This window comes from Canis aureus, chromosome 29 (assembly GCF_053574225.1).
Source record: "Canis aureus isolate CA01 chromosome 29, VMU_Caureus_v.1.0, whole genome shotgun sequence".
Classification (NCBI taxonomy): Eukaryota; Metazoa; Chordata; class Mammalia; order Carnivora; family Canidae; genus Canis; species Canis aureus.
In genome coordinates, this window is record NC_135639.1 from 28,856,096 (window position 1) to 28,861,909 (window position 5,814).

Sequence of the window (5,814 nt, forward strand, 5' to 3'; positions counted from 1 at the left end):
AGGCAGAGACATAGGCAGAGGGAGAAGCAGGCTCCATGCACCAAGAGCCCGACATGGGATTCGATCCCGGGTCTCCAGGATTGCGCTCCGGGCCAAAGGCAGGCGCTAAACCGCTGCGCCACCCAGGGTTCCCATCACATCATATTGTTGTAAAGAGCTGCTAAGTAAAGGAACTGAGGGCTAGAAGAGAGAACCACAGTGAGCACCTGCTTGAGACCAGGCATGTAGGGAAGGCATCTCTGCAAATTGAAGGCTAAGCAGAAGGCAGTCACATGAAAAGTGGGCAGAGTATAAAAGAGCGTACTATGTTTTAGAAATTGAAGGAACGTTGTGTGGCTGTGCAGTGATGAGCAAAGGGTAGAGGTGCAGAGAGTTTGGGGAGATCATAGGGGTCAGACCATGCCTTGTAGGCTATGGGGAAGAGTCTGTATTTCACTCTAAGTACACTGGGAAGCCACTGGAGGCTTTTAAGCAGTATGTAACTCTATCTGACTTACATTTTCAGAAGATCACTCTGGTAGCTGTGTGAAGAATGTGACTTCTGCACATGATTCTTCATGCAGAGGGACACAAGAATAGAAGTAGTATGTGCTGATCGGTGTGTCATCCTCCGTCCAAAATCATCTGTAGAATTGATAATCTCCAATACCGCAGATTGTGACTTTATTTGTTAATTAAGTTAAAGTGAGTTCATTAGGTTGGGCCCTAATCCACATCCACCATGACTGGTATCCTTATAAGAAGAGGAGATTAGGTCACAGACACACAGGCACAGGGGGAAGACCATGTGAAGACACAGGGAGAAAGGCCTCAGAAGAAACCACTACCGCCAATATCTTGATCATAGACTTCCAGCCTCCAGAATCATGAGAAGATACATTTGTTTTCTTTAAGCCACTGATCTGTGGTGATTTTTTAGTGCAGCTTGAGCAGATTACTATAGGCGTCTACTTAAGAGGCCGTTGAAGAAGCCAGGCTGGGAGAAAGAGGATGTTGGTGGTTCATTCTAGAGGAGAGGACAGGAGATGAAGCAAACTGTAAGGACTGCAGAGGGAGTGTAAAGTACAATCTCTAGAACTTGGTGCCGGCCTAGATATGGGGTGAGGGGGACGGAGGGACCAAGGATGATCAAACCAGGCTGACCTGAGCAGGGGACAGGTGGTGCCCTCGACTGAGAAGAGAAAGGACTAGGGGGATCCCTGGGTGGCGCAGCGGTTTGGCGCCTGCCTTTGGCCCAGGGCGTGATCCTGGAGACCCGAAATCGAATCCCACGTCGGGCTCCCGGTGCATGGAGCCTGCTTCTCCTTCTGCCTATGTCTCTGCCTCTCTCTCTCTGTGTGTGTGTGACTATCATAAATAAATAAAAATTAAAAAAAAAAAAGAGAAAGGACTAGGGAGAAATAGGGGTGAGAAGGAAGCAAGCCTCCTTGTCAGACCTCCATGGAGCATGCTCTCCATGTTCTCCATGACAATGAAGATAGCATTGGCTGCCCCACCCTCTAAAATAAGTTAAGTAATCCAATGTGGGGTTTTTAAAGAATGAATAGACTTTAGTTTTTAGGATCTTTTTAGATGTACAGAAAAACTGAACTGATAGTATACAGTATACCTGTCTCCACTGCAGTTTCCCTTACTATTCCAATGTAAGCTTTGAAGCCAAAGGAAATTGTTCCTAGAGTCAAAACAAAACCTATGCATAACTACCTATTTCTCCCACAACCCAGAGAGAGGGCTTCAATGTGGGAAAACTTTATAGTGACACAAGTGAGCATCACTTGTCCCCAGCAATCTTTTAACCCCATCTCCTACAAACTCCTCACTTTTCCTTTTACAGAAACACTTTTACTTCCTTTACACTGGCTAACTCCTATTCATGCCTCAAAACTTGGTTCATCTCCCAGAAGTCTGTCCTGATCCCTCCTCATTGGACCAACAGTATCCCATGCAACCCACAGGTTATCACTTCCCATCTCAGAGGAAGGGAAATATTCTTTACAAATGAACACCGCCCCCCACAGCAATATACCCAACTGAAGAGAAGGCACCTGGCTTATTGTATCTATTCCTTGTGGCCAGCACAGTGCTTGGCCATAGTAAATACTCCATACTTTTTTTTTTTTTTTTTTTACTGTACAGAAAGTGATTGGTGTCATTCAAAAAAGAAAGTGAACAAAGTGCTCTGGGAATTCAAGACTTAATAAACTCAAAGCCAGTCAGCAAGACTGCCTGCTAATTGCATGTCACAGCCTAGCAGGGAAGAGGAATCACATGGCTTATTGCAGAAGGTACTTAGAGGATAGAGGGCAGAGAGAAACAGGAGCTGCTGTCTAACATGTCAGCGAGGGAGGTGCTGGGTGTGTGCTGAGTGCTGAAAGGAAAACATATCATCTTCTGTGCCCATGGCCCATATCCCCGACCCCTCCATTAGAGTGAACTATTGCATGTGAATGTGAATTTGACATGTAATCTATAGACCTTGGGGTGGTATCTGATTTTGTCCACCTCGTAAATGAGTGTAGGTTAAATGATCTATCTTCTCCCTGGAGGTCATAATTCCATTTAAGTGGCAACTGGGTCTTATTAAGCTGTTAGAATTCTTATAGCTCCTACAGCATCTTCACATTACATACCCTGCATTATTACATTTGCTGTGTTCAACAAATAGGTTCTACTCAAGGTTTTGCCATGAACTAACTGTGTGACTTTGGAGAAATCATGTAACTTCTCTGGCCTCCATCTGGAGGGGGGGAGGGCTGACATGATCTATTTGCCTTCTGTAGAAAACTTGGGGTAGGGTGGGGAGCCTGGAAACAAAGCAAGGACGTGGAGTAGAGGATCCACCTTCAACATTCTGCAGTCCTAAACCTTCCCTGCGCTTGGGTCCTGAGGACTTCCCCTTGATACTGATCAGATGGACACCTCCTTGCTGGCTTCCCTTCTTCCCTCCCTCCTTATTATTGTAGAAATTGTGTGTGTCTGTGGCAGAGGGTTGAGGAGGGGAGCTTTTCTTTTTCAAAGATCACTGATGCACAGAAAAAGTACTACAGTTTACATACAAATAAGAAAGTAATTTCACATAGTTGATATTTTTATGAGAGAATTATGGCTGGTTCACAAGTTGTGTCATTTTTAAATACAAATAATTGGATATTTAAGGCTATGGAGTACTCTTTAATTCCATATTATGAGTCAGTAGATAAAAGGAGTCATGAGGGAAGAAAGGGGAAGAGAAAGGGAGAAAGGGAAGACTGAGCAACCCACAGGGGTTGACAGAGGAAGAGGCTGAAGGCAGAGAAGAAGGAGAGATGGGGTAAGGAGGGAGAGGGGGGAGAGGAGGGCAGAAGGAGAAGGAGAATAAAATAGTCTAAAACTTTGTGATAGGGTCATCTTTCGCCACAGGGTTATTTGTCCTCGCTTGCCCTCAAGGATAAGTCTCTAACTCATCCCTGTCCACAACCCAGGTCTTCGTCTGTAGCTTCTAGTGACTTAAGGATTAAATCTACTGTGGGAACCTCAGTCAGTTAAGGAAATAACTCTTTAGGTTGTAGGGGTAGTGACAAGAGCAATATGTGTACCAGTGCTTGAAGATGTCAACAAACCCAGTCAGAGGGATGGCCTTACCCACTCTCTCCCCACTTTAGAGGCCACGCCACCTAGTCATTGCTGAATTTTTCCTGAAGCAGTTATTAGGTGTCCTATAAAGATAGTCATCACGTCCATTCAATGTCATGCTATTCAGGGACTAAAGGGATTTGGAGATGCCTGTGGCACCAAAGTTCCCACATTTGGTTGTGTGGGTTATTCACTGAACAAGGGTGTCCAGCCCATGAGACACCTGAGCCAGGCACCTGGCAAAGCCATGTCCACTTGGAGGAAGCAGTGGCTTTTTCTTTTTTTTTTTTAACTTGTATTTTCCTTTTAATTAAAAAATTATAAAATTCATGCTGATAGCTAAAAAATTCAAATGGTAGAAGAAGGTGTACATAGGAAAGCCCCTTCAACAGTCCCACTCCCAGGAATCAATCTCTCTGGATATAAGCATAGTTTTCATTAAAAAAAAAATCCACATTTCAAGCATGCCATAACACATGAGCACATTCAGACTCCTCATTTAGGATGAGAGAACTGATTTAACCAGTTGCCTATGGTGGAGTCACATGCTGCATCTTCAAAGGCTGGCCTATGGAATGGGAGTAGTGAGGGCGAGGAGACAGTTTCATGGACTCAGAATAAACTCTCATGATGAGAAGTTGTGGGCAGGGATGAGTTAGAGACTTACCCTTGTGGGCAAGTGAGACTTTTGGAAGCAGTATGGCTGGGCTGGCCTGCTGGCCTCAAAGACCCTGGAACCCCTCCCTGCCACAAGCACCAGGGCCTTTCGGCTGTGGCCCTGCAGCAACCAGCCAGTCATGCATGAAGGCAGGTGACAGCACAGCACTTCAAAGGATGCAAGGTTAGCTAACATGTAAATAAGGCAACTGTCATGTCACATTGAGGAAATAATTGAAGTAAACTCGGCAAACAGCAAAATGAAAAGAAAGAGTGTCAGAAAAAGCTCTTCAGTTCATCTGGTATCAATCAAATGGTTCAAAACTGGTTCAAAATAAGCCACAAGATCATGGCAGGTTCTAGCTGGGTTGATGATGAATGTGATATTTACTGTTTAAGATTCGGCAGCTGGAAGATGAAAACTAGTCAGAACCTGGGTATGACTATGACCTTTTCCTTCACATCTGCATCATGGTGTTTGGCTAAAGCCCTCATTTTCTGGGCACATTATTTTCCATATAACAGGAAAAACAGGGAACCTTTAGGGAAAGTAGGTTGAACAGCTAAAGAACCTTTTTCGAAACAGTTGTTTATATTTTGAGATAGCGTTAGGACTCGAAGAAGAATCTCCTTTGCCACGTGGTGGTCATAAAGGGAAAGGAATGAGGAATCCATTTGGGAACCAAGTAGTACTTTTGTCATGGCTGGATTTTCAGACAAATTTACAAGGAGTTTCAAAACTTGAACCATGGTACTTCCATCCCCTGTGAGTAACAGGTCTGTGATGTAATCAGTAAGCATGTGCTGGTGGTTGTTAGTCACGGTCATGTTTGTTAACAGTCTCAGCCCAGCCAGCTGCACTGCAGAGTCCAGGGGACCAAAGAGGACATCCTTACAGACTTGATTGATGTATACCTTTATCTTGACTTGATTTTCAAGATTCACACTCAGGTTATTCAATGCATTTTAAGCTTTCTCTTTAAGGCTGTGGTTGGGATTGTTGATTTTGCTTTCAATGATTGGAATACCACCCAATTCACGTATAATGACTTGGTTAGCTGAAAAGCCTGCATTGTTACCCAGAGTGACCAAAGCTCTTTAAATAATTACAGGATCATCAGTTGACTCAAGCAGGTAGAGGAGTTTCTGGAGCTGGTCAACATTTAGGACATCATCATATGAACCACTGGTTAAGTCTTCTACGGAGTGCGAGGGGCGCAGCCGAAGCCCGTGGGTGCCTCACCACCAGCCCCGCATCAGCTTGTAAATGCAGTAGCAGGCACTGGCCCGGAGGACCAGGCCCTCGGCCACCCAGCCCACGTCCCAGGCGCCGCCCATGCTGCAGCTGGGGTCGGGGCGCAGGGCTGGGGCGCAGCGCTGGGCCTGGCACACGAGGCCCAAAGGCCCGGCCTGGGAGCAAGTGGATCCCACCACTACCCCAGCGCAGGCCCCGCAGTGGCTTTTTCTAATTGGCCCAAAAGCCCCAGTGGTCCTGTGTGACCCAGAATCCATCCAGGGCAAGTTTGTCATTTATCTGAAGAAATG

At 45.5% G+C, this 5,814-nt stretch overlaps 1 pseudogene; it reads right to left on the reverse strand.

Annotated features, from left to right (window-relative positions):
* Window positions 1-4,454: 4,454 nt before the first annotated feature.
* On the reverse strand, window positions 4,455-5,607 carry LOC144300817 (armadillo repeat-containing protein 10 pseudogene; annotated as a pseudogene).
* Between the last annotated feature and the right edge of the window lie 207 nt (window positions 5,608-5,814).